The 17,512-nt window shown below is 46.0% G+C and overlaps 1 protein-coding gene across 3 annotated transcripts in view; it reads right to left on the bottom strand.

Annotated features, from left to right (window-relative positions):
* Positions 1–17,512, bottom strand: part of LOC126531724 (kin of IRRE-like protein 3) — an 861,138-nt gene that overhangs the window by 751,725 nt on the left and 91,901 nt on the right. The window lies entirely within an intron of this gene.

Genomic DNA, 17,512 nt, shown 5'->3' with positions numbered 1-17,512 from the left:
TTGTTCCAGAGGTGCAGCCGAAAGGAATAGAAAAAAGAACAAAATCTCGTTTACCCAGCGCCACGTGCCTGCATTGGAGGAAATAATCTACGAGAATCGTGCTGGTAGAGATAATGACGTGCGCAAACAAAGGCTTAATGACAAAGCTTAGTCATTCAATGAGAGGCTCATTATTCATATATAGTATCAGCGCCAAGGAGCCGTAAGCACTCAACTACATACGTATTTTTGTTGTGCTTCATATCGTGTCCACACTAGTGTCAAGTATTTTATTCCTTTTTTTCTGTATATATATATATATATATATATATATATATATATATATAATTCCTTCAGGGGTGACGCGCTTCGGAAAGAAACCTGCGCCTCAAATTCCTGTCTAAACCTCGTGAGCACCATAAAGTTATGGTCTGGCCGGTCTCATTCCAGCCATTTCCTATGTGGCGCTCCAAAGGCACCTTTTGATGTGGGAACGCCTTCGGATTGAAGATAAATACTCCTTTCCAAGCGTTGAGGTCCCATAATGGTCGAGCACCAGGCCGGGAGCACACTGGTACCTATTTTACCGGCAGGTACCCGGTGGCTACACTTGCCTCCCACGGACGTAGCGGGATGCTCTTCAACAGGGCGGTTTGTGGCTGGACAACCAAGCGCCCAGACACCTCGTAAATCTCTATCGGGCCGCCTTTTCAAGATGTGAGTCCCTACGAGAGCCGGGCACCAAGCCAGGGAACATCTCTACCATTAGAAAAAACTTGTTGGGGCTCCGGCGGCACCGAGATTTGAGCTCGGTACCTCCCGCATACGAGGCGGATGCCCTACAGCTAGGCCACCACTGCTGTCCTTTGTGACTTTCTTTGTTGGCTCCTTATGATATGACGACTAAATATCGGGCCCTCGGTGTCCTTTCTTTTCGTTCATATCGTTGCGCCTTCACGTTCTATTGTTGCGGTTCAAGTTGTTGCTACTTTTGCCAAGTGTTGCTAGGTTTTGCTAAGTTTTGCGAGGTTATGCATGGCTTCGCTAGGTTCACACTAAATTTTGCGATGTTATGCATGGCTTGGCTAGGCTCATACCAAGCGTTGCTGGGTTTTGCTAAGTCTGACGAAGTTATGCATGGCTTAATTGTGTTTATACTAAGTGTCGCCAAGATTTGCTAAGTTTCGTCAAGTTCTTTCGAGGTCATACACGGTTAGCCCGGTAAGCCACACAAGCCCCGGCAAGTCACACGCATACAAGCCAAAGTGCGTGCATCCCAATTTATTATGTACAGTGCGTCAGTACTAGTTGTCATCGTCGATCCGGTCCTCGTCCACGACATCCGACCGTGTACGGGCAAACGGCAGGTTTGGGGAAAGCGCACCTTCGCCATTGTAGACTTACACGATCTCGTCGTCCCACGACATGACGTCACGGCTAAGCGAACACTTCCTTTTCCTCGGCTGAGAAAAGGAAAGGCGAAGCACACGAATGTCGCGGCGAGACTGCGCCATACGTACGTGTGTGCTGCGAGGAGGTTGCATGGCTCGGTGACGCACAGCTGGCCCGAGTGTTCTGTCAGCATGAAACGGACATACCAAAAGCTTAACAGCTTCGCTGTAAAAAATGAACACCCCTACCCCTACCGGGAAATGAGGGTAAACGAAGCTTGTCCTGCGTGCACCTGACCTTCATCACGGTTAAGTAACCCACAGGTAACGGTGCCGGATTGCTTCGGTCTCCCGTTCCCTCTGCTCGTGATCTTCTTTTCGTTGCTGTCGGATAACCTGGGTTACAGCCGCTCTAACGGCCGGATCGGCGCGCCGACGGCGAGCCCTTTCACGGGCGAGTTCTCGCCGCCGCTCTTCGAAGGCTGCCTTTTCCTCGGGGAACGCACAATGCGTGGCCGTCCTATGCGTTTTGCGAGAGTGAACTGAACGAAAACGAAACTCGCGCATCGTGCGAGAAACCCTTTTCTGCCCCTTCCCTCCCCGGCGGAAGCGAAACGGCTCTGATTGGATGCGCGCGTGGCGTGAGCTCGCGCCTATGCAGCTGGAATCCTTGCTAACGACGCACGCTCCGGCGCCAGCACTGCTGTCAACTCATCAAACCGCCGTTTTCCGCAGTTGATCTGCATTCTGTGAGTAACTGGGTTTTCTTTTTCGTGACCACGACAAGGGAACTCTGAGTCAATACAAGCTTCGCTTGAACAAAACTTTACTCGTTTCGACCGAGGTCCGGCCTTCATCAAGAGTGCGATTAGAAGCACACAGAGTTCAATTTATCGAATTTTCTCCGTAAAGAAAAAGAAAGCAGTGCGTGAGAAGAAACAATATATATATATATATATATATATATATATATATATATATATATATATATATATATATATATATATATATATAGCGGTTTTAATGTCACAAGCGGTGACATTAAAAAAAGTTGTCTTTTTTTTTAGGTGCTGCTGTTTGTACACGCGCAAGTTCGTAAAGTTTGTGTTCATTTTTGTAATGTCAGCGTTGGTCCGCGCGCAAGTCCGGACCCCGGCCAGAACGTCAGTAAAGTCCGGTAATTTTTCCTACGTGCTACTATTCTTTCTAGATATATATATATATATATATATATATATATATATATTTATATATATATATATATATATATATATATATATATATATATATATATATATATATATATATATATATATATATGCGCGTGTGTGTGTGTGTGTGTGTAGCTATGGCTGAGGCAGGCACCCTGGCCCCGATAGTAAAATGAAGAAAAAGAGTACCTTTTGCTTCATTATATATATACATATATATAGCCTTAGCGTTACACTTGGTATGAATAGCATAGCATAGTCACACATAACACCAGTGCAAGAATATGAAATGCTGGCGCCTTTCAATCATTTTTCTTTGACTTTAATGTTGAATAGTTTTCATTTTGTTCAGTGAGAGTGACTCGGAGACATCGCCACTGAAAAAAGAAGAAACTAATAAATAAAAAGGCATAAGCATAGGCGCAGAATATCCAGCTTGCGTCCTGTCCTGCCTCACTTGTGCTTTGACATGGTTTTCTTTATTGTCCCCGCGAAATGCCCACCTAATGCTTCTAGAACGACTACGGCCAATGGTTGGCTGACATGTCAGTAAATAACTCTTCTACCAGAACAACATCCGTTAAATTTAATTTGCTTGCAAAAGTCTGAAACACGTGGCTAACGTTCGGACTTCCTTCATATATCATGCAAAGGTGTTTCAGAGAATCGATTGATTCAGGTTGCGTTCTAGAAATCTTGTTCGTTTCACGATCGCAGTTCTCTCGCATGCACGCAAATGATGCACCAACGCTTGGCCTCCAACGAATTGAAGCCCAGAAAGACATTCATGTTGCGAATTCCCGGTGCAGACACGGAAATGCACCATCCAGGACTGATTTTGTATTCACCAGAGCAACCGCCCAGCTCCCGTTCGTAGTCCGGTGACTCGGCATGGTCGCACCGCTTAGCGTGTCCAAAGGCGATCGGCAGAAGCAGAGACGTTGAGAACATTTCGTCAGTACGTGGCTGACAAATCTTCGATTCACCGAGAATGACAGACGGTAAGCCACAAGTCACGTCAGTGCGAACAAGCAAATCTTCTTGAACTAGCTATTGCAGCCATCCGGCTGCCATTAAAGGTAGTTCAGTTTTATTTTTTATTTTAACGTCGATGTAAAGGATGATAAGCCGCGACCTATAAGCTGGCGGGCAACAATCAGAGCACTTGTTTCGACAGATCTGAGCGGTCGCATACATAATCATTGAAGTCGCTCGTTCGCACGGAATAAAGCATAATGAGAAATGCAATTTTGGACGATCGCGCATAGAAAAAATTTCATGCTATCTGCTGTTATTGACCGAACCCTGAGCAAGAACATTAAGGAGAAACTTTTACGAGTGGGCGGCGTTATGCCGGTTGTTCTCTCCATTCGCTACTGTTACGTTTCGCCTACGACGCGCGGTATAGCCGGCGCGGATGCAACGGACGCCGGGGCTTCGTTCCAAAGCGGCGGACATTTTGGCCCGTTCGGAGCTCCCGCCAAGCGCGTCCAGGCGTGTTTCAGTGCCACGTGTCTTCGTGTGTGCGTGTGTGTGTGTGTGTGCCCACGCTTGTCAAAGCGCGGCAGCCGGGGAGAGGAGCTCCCCAAGTGTGAAGCGAGGAGGTCTGATCGGCGCCGGGTTGGCGATGCGTCACTACACTCGTCTCAACATGTCTCTCAGCCTGTCCGGGCCCAGAGTCACGTGGTCTCATCCCGAGACGTTCCTTCTTGCCCTCAACTCCGAGAGTATAAGAGCAGCTGCCCCCGGACGCCGAGAGAGAGGCTCCGATTTCTTCTGTTGAGTTACGTGCTCTCCCGTCTCTCACTTCGGTCGACCTGACCGCCCGCTCTTTTGCGATGTTAGAATAAACAAGTTGTTCTGTTACCAGTCTACTCATGCTTTGCCGGGACCTTCGGATGCTTCCAGTGCCCCAGGCCGCCAGGCCAACGCTACCCTTGGGGCTTGCGACCCATTTGCAATAACGGGCGTCAGCACTGAGATTCCAACAACTCGTGCCAGCGGTGCGATTTCCAACACTACTAAAGTCCTGCGATAACGATGGTTTGCATAGGTCCTTCTCGGCCCATTTGTGCTTAGTTCACGTTTATACGAAGTATATAGTTACAGGCCAAAAGCGTTACGGAACCTACAGCTTAGGTCACACATATTGTTCGTATGAGTAGCGTATATACTTGCGTAAAGGCTGCACTCATGTAAAAGCAGCATCCCCAACTTGGCAGGCGAATATTCATACAAAAAATAAAGTCGAAAAAAAAATCACGTGTTGGCTGCAGATTGCCTGCTCTTTATTTTGTGCAAGTAACGAGTGGTGCCCTCTGAAAAAGCTTAATTCGAGGCATATCTAACGCCATGTATGTCACGGAGGATGACACCATCCACTTGTGCTGCCGAAGCAAGCGTGAGCGGCTGCGACAGTGCCGGTCATGAGGACTAGACTGGAACGAAGTGCGCGATGTGTATGCGCGAAAAAGTAATTAATTATTAACACAACTGCGCTCACTTTGCCGTCGATTGATCCCGTAGATTGCGCACGGTTAGGAACATTTGTCCAGAACATGCGCAGCTCCACGTCAGGGCCGCACTTTGTCAAAATCGCGAAAAAAAGTGTGGCCCTTACGCGGTTGTATGCTGTAGATTGCACTAACGCGCCGGACATTGTTTGAATCAATAAAATAATTCCAGTACGCATAAACCATTCGTAATAACGAGCGCATGTCTGCTGCATGAGCGAAGGATCGAGCGGATTAGTGAAAACGTCGTCTGATCTTAAACTGCTCCTGAAAGCAAGAAGCGCTGCGAATGGGCTGCAGATTGTTGCTTCGTGTCTCTCTAGAGCTGCATCCAACTTACGTTACCCTTGTACTTATAAATCGGCGCAACGGGCGCTTATAATCTTTGCATTATGCTTATCGCAATAAGAACAGTTATAATGTAACCGCCTCATGTAAACAGCAGCTTTAGAGCGGCTGATGTGTGCGCTTTCTGAGCGTTGGCTACCATGTTGGCTCTGAATTCACGGTGAGCAACAGTTCGGGTCAGGAGAGCAGGGTACACAGATCACAGAACCTGCACACGCGAGGCGTCTAGTATATAAGCCCGACCTCCGATTGATTGTGCGAGCTCTAGACTAGACTAGCATAGATACTAGCCTCTTAAAGGCTGAGCGGTTCACACAGTGAGTGATTTAGTCAGACAACCATCTACCAATGTAAGCGTACAGAGTCGGGCTAGCTGGTTTGAGTTCAAAAATATGAATTTTTTATAGCTGAACGTTTTGGAACATAGCCAGATAGGTAAAGTACAGAACTACCACTAGAACAAGTAGTGGTTGCTCTCTCCTTCAAGCTTTTGTATTGCCGTGCCGGTGCTCCACGAAGAAGAGGACAACGCGAGTAGGCATGAGCATTTTGTCAAGGCCCAGTGAAGAAGAGGAAGTCGCAGATGCGCTCGATATTAAAAAGTCGACCCGCCGCTGTGCCTCCTGAATAGCGCTCTTCGACCCCTGTTTTCGACGTTGCGACACTGCGTCTCTGTCTTCCTCTTTAAACGTTCCAGTGAAAAAAAATGCATCCTCACCCTCTTTGTTTTGAGCACAGTTGCTATTCAAAACCATCTCGATGCCGCCTGAACCGTACATATGTCAGTGGCTGTACGCCGCAAAACCTTGACGCACGCAAGTGCCGCGTCGCCGTAGCCAGAAGCCACGCTGAGCTAGCTTCCTTGAGTACACACGCGATCGCGCTGGCGGTTGGCATCGGCGAAGTATTTGCCCTCGCGGCGGGCCAGGCCGCAGCGGCTGAAGCACGAGGGGGACGCGCCGGCGGCAAGCGGGGAAGCCGCTGATGCGTATCTCGCGGCGTTGCTGCGCCGGGAGCCGCCTTTCCAAACAAGCTCGCAGAGGACGCGTGGAGGATCGATCGCCCGCCCCTCGGCCCACAAGAGAGAAGCTGCACCATAGGAACAGCAAATAAAGGATCCGACGTGCGGTGACAAAATCGCCGCCTTTGCTGCTCGCGACGCCGCACGTTGTTCGTCTTCGCCGGAAAAACAACCCGCACCCTGGACCGCCCAAAGCGCACACACCTACGGGTCACTCGCAGCTCGCCCGCTCGCTAACACGCCGCGTACATACACGTCCCGTGCTGCTACGAGCGGCAGGCATCACGATGCTCACTGCGTGTACACACGCCAAGGACGTCTCTAAGCACACGTCGATTCTCACTCCCACACAAAAATACGCACCGTGTGGCTGCTGGACGCCCTGCAGTAAGGCGAACGTCCATCATTTCCGGAACGATTGCTATACTAGATCAATGCTTCCGGAGAAGGAGCGCGAGAGAACGAGGCTGCAGTGTACACAGAAAATGCCACGGCGTGTGCCGCTGTGTGGCCGAAAAATGGCTAGCGCAAGGGTGCCTACCACGGCGCCATCGGTATTGAATCGTGGGAGCGCGGACTACAATAGAGAAGAAAGCAATTATTGAAGCAAATACGGTGCATAATAGAGAACACGGGTTCTTGTTGGTTTTGTCGTGCCGTATTATTGAGGTGTGGCATTCTTCATGGGAACAACGATCGTGCAAACGCTTCGCTCATTCTGGTCACTGAATGACATCAAGAGACTTGGCGAGGCCATTTTTCTATACAAACAATGTTCCCTACGCCTGGTATCGAGAGAGAGGAAGGGCAAGAAGCTCGACCCCGTACACGCGTATACAGCCGTACTCGCGGTGGAATTCGATTAAGTTGGTCAAAAGAGAGAAAGAGGGAAAGGTAGCCCTAGCTGTGCGTCCACGTGCTGTTACGCATGACAGGCGACAACTGGGATGGGTCGATTTCAAACATTAAGGCAATATCGGCGTTTGTTTTCTGAGCCTGCAGCGTTTGAGGCCGCGGTCTAAGAATCCTTGCCTTTGTAAATGGTGTAGAAATCGTCCGGCTTAATAAAGTTTAAAGGAAGTCGCTGTCTACATTGAAAGAATAAAGGTTTACAAAAATACTTTAGAATAGTTAACTGCTGGGCTAGTTGGTGATCTTACATACTGAAAAGATTGGTGATCTTGCATACTGAAAAGGCTGAGCTGAAATTTCTATCGCGCCGACTCTGATAAGACTTTTTACTCCATGTTGCTTTGTACGCGTGCTCAGTGTTTTGGAAGGCTATATATGTCGAGTGCTTTCACCCTCATTAAACAGTTGAAGTAGCGCCCGTGGTGTCGTCGTCTTTCTTGTGTGTGTTGTTTTTGGCGCAAATTCTTTTCAGTTTACAAAAATGTTTTCTAATGTCTCTTGACAGTATGAAGAAGCCGCACGCTTAGTTTCAGAACTGCTTCGTGGCATAATTTGGTATTTGCTGAAAGACATCTTTGCCGCTGAAGAGCCACGCACAGAAAAGGGTAAGCGACAATATTTGTTAGCTTTCCGTGTGTCTTCCTAGCGTCACGTATTCCTTTGAGCACATGGGTGCTGCTCTACCGTTCCAGTGAAAAAGTGGTTCTCCGACATGGAGCTCACGACCAGTTGACGGCCGAGATCCTGAAGCTTGACCACTACGTTAAATAAACAGGCCACATAATTTATATTCAGTGACATAAATAGCCATTGCGGGATAAATGGAAATTATTACGCGTCGCGGGATTTAATCCTGGCCACGGCGGCCACATTTCGATGGGGGCGGAATGCGAAAACACCCGTGATGCTTAGATTTAGGTGCACGTTAAAGAACCCCAGGTGGCCGAAATTTCCGGAGTCATCCACTACGGTGTGCCTGATAATCAGAAAGTGGTTTTGGCACGCAAAACCCCGTAATCTAAAGAATGATTACGCAGACAAGGCAGCTCGAGCGTCACACGAAGAAGACTGCATTTCCATCCCACTCTCCGCGATAGACGCTGCGCGGTAGCTTCGCCTCATGTCCGATACTTCCGTGCGTCCAAGTCAGTCAGAATCATTACACAGTTTTCATCCACGCATTTTCTCATCGCACGTCTGGTTAGGGCTTGTTGTCGTGAGCTATAAAATATTTTGTATCCCTAACGGGAGGGGTTTGTTACCTGTGAAACAAGCGAACACTCTGAAGGGCGCAAAATTTTTTTGGAGTCTGCTTTCACCTTTATTTTTCTTTCTCCTCCATTGAGGAATGAATTATCGCAAAGCCACTCTAATAGCACGCGGCGATGTCTTAAGGTTTAATTGTAGTGGAAACTTTAGGACAGTGGCAGTCGCAGGTTCAACGAAAGATGAAGTGTGTGGGGACGACAGTTTGACTGCTATAGAAGAAGGCATGTCGAGTGTGTGCAAGCAAATGGACACTCCTTCCATCGTTTGTTCTCGCCAAAAGTTATAGGAGATGCCCGGATTCTTATACGACTGCGTCATCAGCATGGTCGTTGCAGACCATAACACCCAGTGAATCGGCATCTGTAAGAAATTGATGCGTCTATTCCACAGATATTGTGGAGAAGTTTTCTTATTCAAGAAAGAAACTGCTCATAAGCCCTGCGACGCCTGGCTGATTGTAAGCTCCGGAAGCCTGCCTTGGGGTCATAAAACTAACACGAAACCCTTGCCGCTGCATATGAACGACCCCTAGATATTCTTTATTGTTTGATTTTGACAATAACGCAGAATCCGGCAATGTTCGCGTTTTCTCGAAAGCGCTATAAAAGCTAAGCGTACTTTCTGACTTCTTCTTTCGGCTATCATTGGAAGTGACAGTCATAATGGCCTGCCGACCCAGAAATAGCGTATCTTGGGTGAGCACTGACAGGATTGATTCCACTCACTGTCTTGTACTAGCAAAAAATTTGTCTATTCCTGATACTGCCATTGCATTCCGAACTAACACGCGACTGGCATCGGCAGACAGAAAGAGAAAAAAATCATAACAAAGGGCGAAGCTCGCATGGACCGGTAGCATCTGCATCTGCAATACACTGCTTGCAGCATTGAACAGTGGCGCTTCACTTTTAACAACAAATAATACCATGCCGTCCTCTTTCTTGAAGATGACATCGGCCTTCCTTCCTTTTGTGGGAGGGTCCCTGTCATTCCATTTCTACTCCCGGCGCCTATATATCGCTGAACACAGGCGCTCCCTCGTGTCACTCTTGCCTTTTCTCTCGTACATCCGACGTCGTCCTCGATTCCCGACGACGGCGTCTTTCTGTCGCATCGTATGAGAGGCGCTGGGCGCGATATGCCGCCGGCTGCATATTATTGGGCCTTGTAGGAGCATCCCACTTAAGTTGTTTTCCTTCTTGGCATCTGCACATTTGTGCCTTCTCGTTGCTTTCGCTTGGATTGGTCTACGAGCAACAGGACCGGAATAGTGGAGACAGAGTCGTTGTTGTCTTTTTCCTCTCTACGCGGAACGCAGAAACACGACATCCAGGTAAATTAAAAGAATGATGCGAAAGGACAGTAACAAATAAAATATTATGTAATTGAATATGAGCGGCGTGCTTACGACGATGTCAGCACTGCAAATGCAGCAGAAAAAGAAAAACAAGAAAGAAAAAAGTTACAGTGACGTCTCACTTCGGGAACGCGGGTTACGCGCAAGCGTATGGGTGCTATTCCATTTTTGTGCATTGTTCGTAGAATGTTTCAAAAATGCTTTGATTGTGTTTAAGTATGGCGATTTCTTCCAGGCTTAATTTTATTTTGTGTTTTATGCCCGTTTTTCTTATTTTAGGAAGTGTGAAATGCCATTAGGAAAGATGGTAAGGCACTGTAAGAAAATGCACAGTCTTTATTTCAAGCGGTTTGGTAATCTACTATTCACTCTATTCATTTGCCCCTTCTTCTTTCTCTTCTGGAATCTCCTGGGTACGCCATGCCCGCGCCTTTTGTCGCACTTGTTCAGGTCATTCCCAGCGCTTGGCGACGACTTCGGGGTCGCTCGACTCGGGCTCGGCCTGCCGCCGCTTGCGTCGCTGCTCCGTTCTTCTCGCTCAGCACTCGGCCTCTCGATGAGGAGACGAATCCGGTACGTCCATCGAGCACATAGAACCCGTTGCAGTTGCCAGAGGATGTCAACCCAGTGCGCCTACGCCTGCCCTCCTCCTCCGCTACGCTTCGCCTCCATTGTCCTTTCTTCGCCACCTAGCTAGACTTTCCTATAGGTGCCATTGAGCGAAGCGGAGAGGGAGAAAGGAGGCGAAGCGTCGTGGTGGAGGAGGGTAGGCGGAGGCGCGCCTGGTTGACGTCCTCTGGCAGCTACTACGAGTTCTGTGTGTGCTGTAGACGTACCGGGGTTGTCTCGTGATGGAGAAGCAACAGACGTTCCTCTAGGTGGTATCGTTCTGCAGCCCGCTCAGTGCGCTCTTCCGTACTATCCCCGGCGCGCGATTCTCTTCTCCACATCCAGGCGTCTTCCTCCACCGGCGCTCGCTCCCCTCACAGCGGTACACATAATCTCGCTGATTTCACGCACGGGTCATGTACGCTTGCACGTAAAAGAAAACAAGGAAAATAGTTCTACTCCTAATAATCGAAGAAAACACGCCATCACAGCGTTGGGAAAGAAAGAACATGAAGCCTCCAAATTTATTGTCCACAAAAGCGAAAGGCAAATTGGCAAAAAAGCACAACAACGATAGCGCATTGTCATGAAGAGCCTCAAATATATTTTTTTCTTTTTTGCTTAATATATGAGCGTTATTGGTTATATTCTATCTCCTTTGTGCATGTATGCTGCTTTCATTTTTCACTTTTTCGGAACGGGAACGGATGAGGACTATATGCGACTATGCTACATCTTCACCAAAAACACACCTTCGTTGAAGGACAGAGTAATGCCTGTTTCTTTCTCTCTCTCTAATGCTTAGGGTAGGAGCTTGGAACAAAAAGAGACACAAGATGACGCTTGTGTATCTCTCATGTTCTTTCCGGTTTGTCTTAAGTGTAGACGCTAAGCGCGAGAAAAGGTGTCGTATCAACTAAGTCAGAACTTGACCCCTGCAAAGTTTTTATCTATCTATCTATCTATCTATCTATCTATCTATCTATCTATCTATCTATCTATCTATCTATCTATCTATCTATCTATCTATCTATCTATCTATCTATCTATCTATCTATCTATCTATCTATCTATCTATCTATCTATCTATCTATCTATCTATCTATCTATCTATCTATCTATCTATCTATCTATCTATCTATCTATCTATCTATCTATCTATCTATCTATCTATCTATCTATCTATCTATCTATCTATCTATCTATCTATCTATCTATCTATCTATCTATCTATCTATCTATCTATCTATCTATCTATCTATCTATCTATCTATCTATCTATCTATCTATCTATCTATCTATCTATCTATCTATCTATCTATCTATCTATCTATCTATCTATCTATCTATCTATCTATCTATCTATCTATCTATCTATCTATCTATCTATCTATCTATCTATCTATCTATCTATCTATCTATCTATCTATCTATCTATCTATCTATCTATCTATCTATCTATCTATCTATGTCATCCTCGCGCTCAAGTTGCACAGAAGAAAACTGGTTTCCGTAGCGAAGCGAGAAGGACAGATGAGAGAAAGAAATAGTTAATAAAAAATTGTGTGGTTTAAGAGGAAGCTTTAGCTCGGGTGCTCCTATCTAAATACATGTAAAAAGAGAATTCGTTTTTCTCGGCAACCACTGCACCAAATTTGACGGGGTTTGCTGCATTTAAAAGAAAAACTTAATATCTAGTGACTGTTGGTTTCGAATTTTCGATTTAGGTTGTCATATTTTTATAAAAAATTGGCAAGAATCTCAAATTTTCAGAAAACGAAACTAACAAGTTTAGAACTCCGTAACCCAGCAAGAAAAAATGATATTGCAATTCTGTGAATTGTAGCTGATAGCACATCTAAAGCGGACAAAATTGATATGTTACACATGAACCTCAAAAAATGTGTCAATGTGTTATTACAACTTTTGCAAAACCCTCGTAAATAACGTAACAAATTCACGTAAGATGTAAAATGACATATAAAATTTGTCCGCTTTGAATGGTCTAATGGATGCCGTTTACAGAATCGCGATATCTGTTTTTGATGCAGAGCTATTAAGTTGTAAACTTCGTGCTTCTATATTTTTCAAACTTCTGAGTTTTTGAAAATCTTTCTAACAAAATTCAAGCCCTAAATCAAAATTCCGCTTCCAACAGTCACTAGAATTTAACTTTCGCTCTCAAATGCAACAAATTTCATTAAAATCGGTCCAGGAGTTATCTCAGAAAAACGTTTTTGCGTTTTTACATGTATTTCAATAGGCCGCGTCTGAGTTGGGCCCGAGCTAAAGCTTCCTCTTAATATTGCTGCCTTTCTCTTCCCGCATTTATGCGATTAATGTTTTGTTTGAGTCGCCTATCATGTCTATGCTTTCTTCTAGGCATCCAACGTCGTTGCTCATTTCACGTCCCCACGATGCGAGATTGTGTTTTCCGGGGAATATCTGCCAAGGAACGTCGATCGCTATCGATGATCACTCAGCGTCGGTCGACATATACGAGCCGGAAGCATAACAACTTTGCCCTCTTGTTGTTGTTTTTTCTTTCTTTTTCTTTTCTTTTTGATAGACGCTGCATCTACGTGAAATGTTTACATTAATTAGCCAGATGGCGCCTCTTTCGGGGCATGCGAAAGAATCAAACGCGGCGTATTCAGTGTGTCAACTTTTCTTGTACAGAACACGCAACGGCAAGAAAAAAAAGAGTATTTTGGCAGGCGTAAGAAACGAACAAATATGAGAAAACCAACGGTGTTCTCAATGTGTGCTTCTATACATTTTCTTTCTTAGTATATAATTTCTTCGTTTATCGATAGATTTTCTGAGGTAAAAAGTAGTTATGCAGATCCAACAAATATGTTGGAATCAGACGCACATTTTGTAATGATTTAAGCAAACGAGAGCCTCATCTCACTGTTGTGCCCGATGTCTTCTACACAGTTATGTATTTTACAATCAATTATTCACTTCTTCCCTTCTCATGTACAATGTCATTCCAAAGCGCATAAGTCTTTATATGAACCATAGTCTATAAATGCATAAATATGACGAAGGAAAGACCATTTCGTCGTTTTTCATGGCGACAACAGAACTGGAAATTCATAGGTGTGAAGGCAAACGTGCCATTCGTGCAGCACATGCCGAAAAGAATGACCTTGTGGTCTTTAGAAACATATTCGATATAACAGAGCCACAGTGCTTTTGCTTCTAGAGTGACGTACATCGCAGTAAAAAAAGAGGAGCCGTATCTTGTTCTGCCTCATACTTGAATAATATAAGGGCAGGAACCAAATATGTGTGGTGTGATTATTCGTGGAAAAAGCGAAATCGAAAGGTAGCCTTTTCAAAGTTCGTTCACCATCCTCTCGATTTCTTTACACTACTCGATTCATTCGGTGACACTCCTCCCTGCTCTATCACCACCCGCTCTCAGTCTCCGCATCTTACACCGGAGCGCGCGCTTTCCTTCTGCGTCCTTCATCGACATCGGTTGAATCCTAGGCACCGAAAGTCTCCAACGCCTGCAGTTACTTTGTGTTTCACCGGCCTTCCATCGGTCTCTCTAGCTGCCTCGAGCGTGATGGATTACCGGACAGGCCTGTCTCGCGAGCTGGATGCAATGACAAACACTGCGTCACCGTCCCTGCAAGCGGCTTCCAAAGCTCGTTGCCGCATGCCACTCTAGAGCGCGCGCGCTTTCCCTTCAACCTCCATGCGCTCAACCAGACGCCACGCGAATCGCCAATAAGACGCTGAACATCGCCAATGCGAAAACCCTGCAAAGCAAAGAACTGCGCAAGAGCGAGAACTGAAGAGCGCAGCAGCGAATGAAAGCACTCCGCTGGGTCTGCAAGAAGAAGCCAGCCCCAATTGAATTTGATGAAGCGTAAACGCCGACGAGCTAGTAGTGCTCTTCTCCCTGTTCTATTCTTCCGCCGCTCCCGGTCCGACCCACGCCCTCCGACAACTCCAACTTGTTGGCTCTCTATGACCCTGTTGTTTCTTCCCTGTCTCCGTTCAAGTTGTTTTCTTACGTTGTCTTCGTTGTTACTGCGCATGCTGTTTAGTCTGCACTTTCACCGCTGTCGCGGCAGCTTCCAAGAAAGCGCCGCGACACACAGCTTGAGAGCCGAGTGGAGAGCAGCTAGTGTGAGTTCTAGTGCACCGGCTCCGAGTAGACACTCCTCGTCTGTAGAGGCTGATCGAAGAGTGTGTCATTAGGAAAGATCTCCAACCCTTCAAGATACCTGCTGAAACCCCTGCATTTTGATAGCGACGTCTCATGTTGCGAACACGACGACTTATGAATTTACCGATAGCAGCAGTATTTTCAATCACGAAGACAATGTAGTTTGGGAAGGAGATCCCGCACAAACATCGTTTATATCAGATTCTTAAAGTCGAGGGGCTGAATTCACAAAGTTTCTCGTCCGTACGTGCACTCTGACATTGACCAGCCGCCTTGGCTAAATATACGCGCAGCATGAGGATTAGCTGGAATTTCGTTCTTACGAAACCTTCTAGTATTACAAGTATTCTGTGAAAATGGGCATTAAAATTTGAGAACGGTTCTCATGCAGCAGTCCACCTAATCTACAGTTGGTGCTGTCGTTTGCGTACAGCTCCGGCCATCAGGTTCAGTGGCTTTCTGACATGACCAGCCAATATAGGAGCCGAAGCAGCTGCTCAACACGTTCTGCCCTCCCACCCCCACCCCCTATTTCCTTTGATTCGGCTATTCCATCCTGAAAATTTGTGCGCGTGTATCTGCAGGGTCTTCTGTGTGGCCGTACCACTGCTGTAACTACGGCTATTTACCAGTGACGTCAGCTGTGTAGTCATAGCCCTCACAACCACCTATCTAGCATATATCCGTACGCTGAAGTGCCTTAGAGAAAAAAAATGTGTTACGACATACATGTTATACCAAAGTGGTTGATAGCGAGGCGTGTTGGTACGACTGCATTGTCACAAACTGTACGACAAGACGTGCCAAAAGGCAAGAAATGGAAGAGAGAAGCGCGGACTTCAAAATCACTATGAGCCATGCAAAGTGGGAGTGGTGTATCAGTATCAGGTGTAACAGCCACGGAACTTTCTAGTATGCTATCGGCGTACTTTACCTGTTACAAAGGCAACATATAAATTTGGTTCTCAGAATTTTTACTGAAAATTAGGCTGTCTCGGTTTAGTGAAGGATTAGGCCATTCACCTAAAAATTAAGAAGAAGAAATCGACACGTGGCCCTTTAAAAGTGTCATTTTCATTTTCTATGCGAGGCCGTTCTCAAGCGAGTATTTTAATTTTTACGCCGACTGCGAAGTGTGCTGTATTGATTGTTTTGGACTCCCGAAAAAGCTGCAGAAGTAATGTTCTTGCTCTAACGACCCGCTCCTACATTTCCGTGACAAGAATAACGGAACCAGCTTAACGCATTAGGCCGTGCGCAATACGACTGAGACATCTTATTCAAGAGAAAACGTTTTTTGGGGGACAGGAATCGTCCTTCTGTTCTTAAAGACACTGGTTCTCTTTCTTTGCGAACAAGCGGAAAAGAACAATTTATCGACTGAACGTGATCATTTACCTCTTTGTTATGGATAAGCCTGTCCGTGTTTGTCGAAGGTTTTTGCGATCGCTAAGCTTTCTACAGCGGACCGGTGAGTCGAATGACAATTTTCTCGTCATTACATACTTCTGAGGTCTGCAGAGAAAGCACGCAAACTTTTCTAAATCTCGCAGATTTTTCGGCAGTGACTAAACTTGTTTGTTCAGGCGAAGTTTACGCAAGTCGGGATAAAAAGGTAGGTCAGGCTTATCCTATTAGGCGCGATCAAGAAGTTAACCTTTTCTTATAATCATTGATTTATTTACACTTTAAAAAAATGGCAGTCTCCCCCGAAAGGCAAGGCACTGACCGCCACAGCAAGGCTTAGCGTTGCGTTTGAACTCGTCGGACCGTGTTCTTACTATACGAAGGTGCGTCAAACTGTCTGGCTTCTTTAAAACCTTTAACAATGGCATCGCACAGCCGCCAAAGTGCTGCCCATTAAAGACCGGCGCTAGTGAAATTACACCGTTTTCGGATTGCAAACACTAATACTGTTTGCACTTTTTCATAGTCTTAGATAGAAATAATTACTTACAATTAAAAGATAAAAGGCATGCGCTGTGAATAAAAATTTTCGTTATTTTCGTTTCTGCACTAGAGTATTTCTTAAAATTTTGAGGGTTCATTTAGCCGATAACATAAACATGGTTTCAGCAAGCTCGTCGATTGAATAGTATAGCATCTATCTCGCATGTCCAACATAGACAAACATGTATCGTACATATACAGAAATATAAATGGAACATCACGGCGACGGCGAAGCCGAAGACGGAGGAGTGGCAGGAAAGCTCGTATAATTGCTATCGCAATAGAAGTTCGCTTTCCTCCACTGCGCCTTATAAAGTTTATTGCAGATTTGGAGGAACTGCGCCAAACTAGACAAAGCTCACACGTAAAGGAAAAAATTGAATAGAATTCTGGGTTTCACGTGCCAAAACCACGATTTGATTAGGAGGCACGCCGAAATGGAGGACTCTGGATGAATTTTGACAACCAGGGGATCTCTAACGTAGCTCCAATGCACGGAACACGGGCGTTTTCGCATTCCGGCCCCATCGAAATGCGACCGCTGCGGCCGGTATTTGATCCAGCGGCCTCGTGATTAGCAGCACAAGCACCGTAGCCGCTAGGCCACCGCGACGGGTAAAGGAAATATTCCCTCGCCGCTGCACTCGAGAGTCAAATATTAATACGCTGCGTGTTTCTTCGACGACTGCCAGACAAAGAGCGCATTCCAGACAAAACGATAATTTTTGCTGTAAATGTTTAGTATCGGTGAGAGGCATTAGAA

This window comes from Dermacentor andersoni, chromosome 5 (genome assembly GCF_023375885.2).
Source record: "Dermacentor andersoni chromosome 5, qqDerAnde1_hic_scaffold, whole genome shotgun sequence".
Taxonomy (NCBI): Eukaryota; Metazoa; Arthropoda; class Arachnida; order Ixodida; family Ixodidae; genus Dermacentor; species Dermacentor andersoni.
Note: the sequence above shows the minus strand (reverse complement) of the source record. Positions and strands in the feature narration are given on the sequence as shown.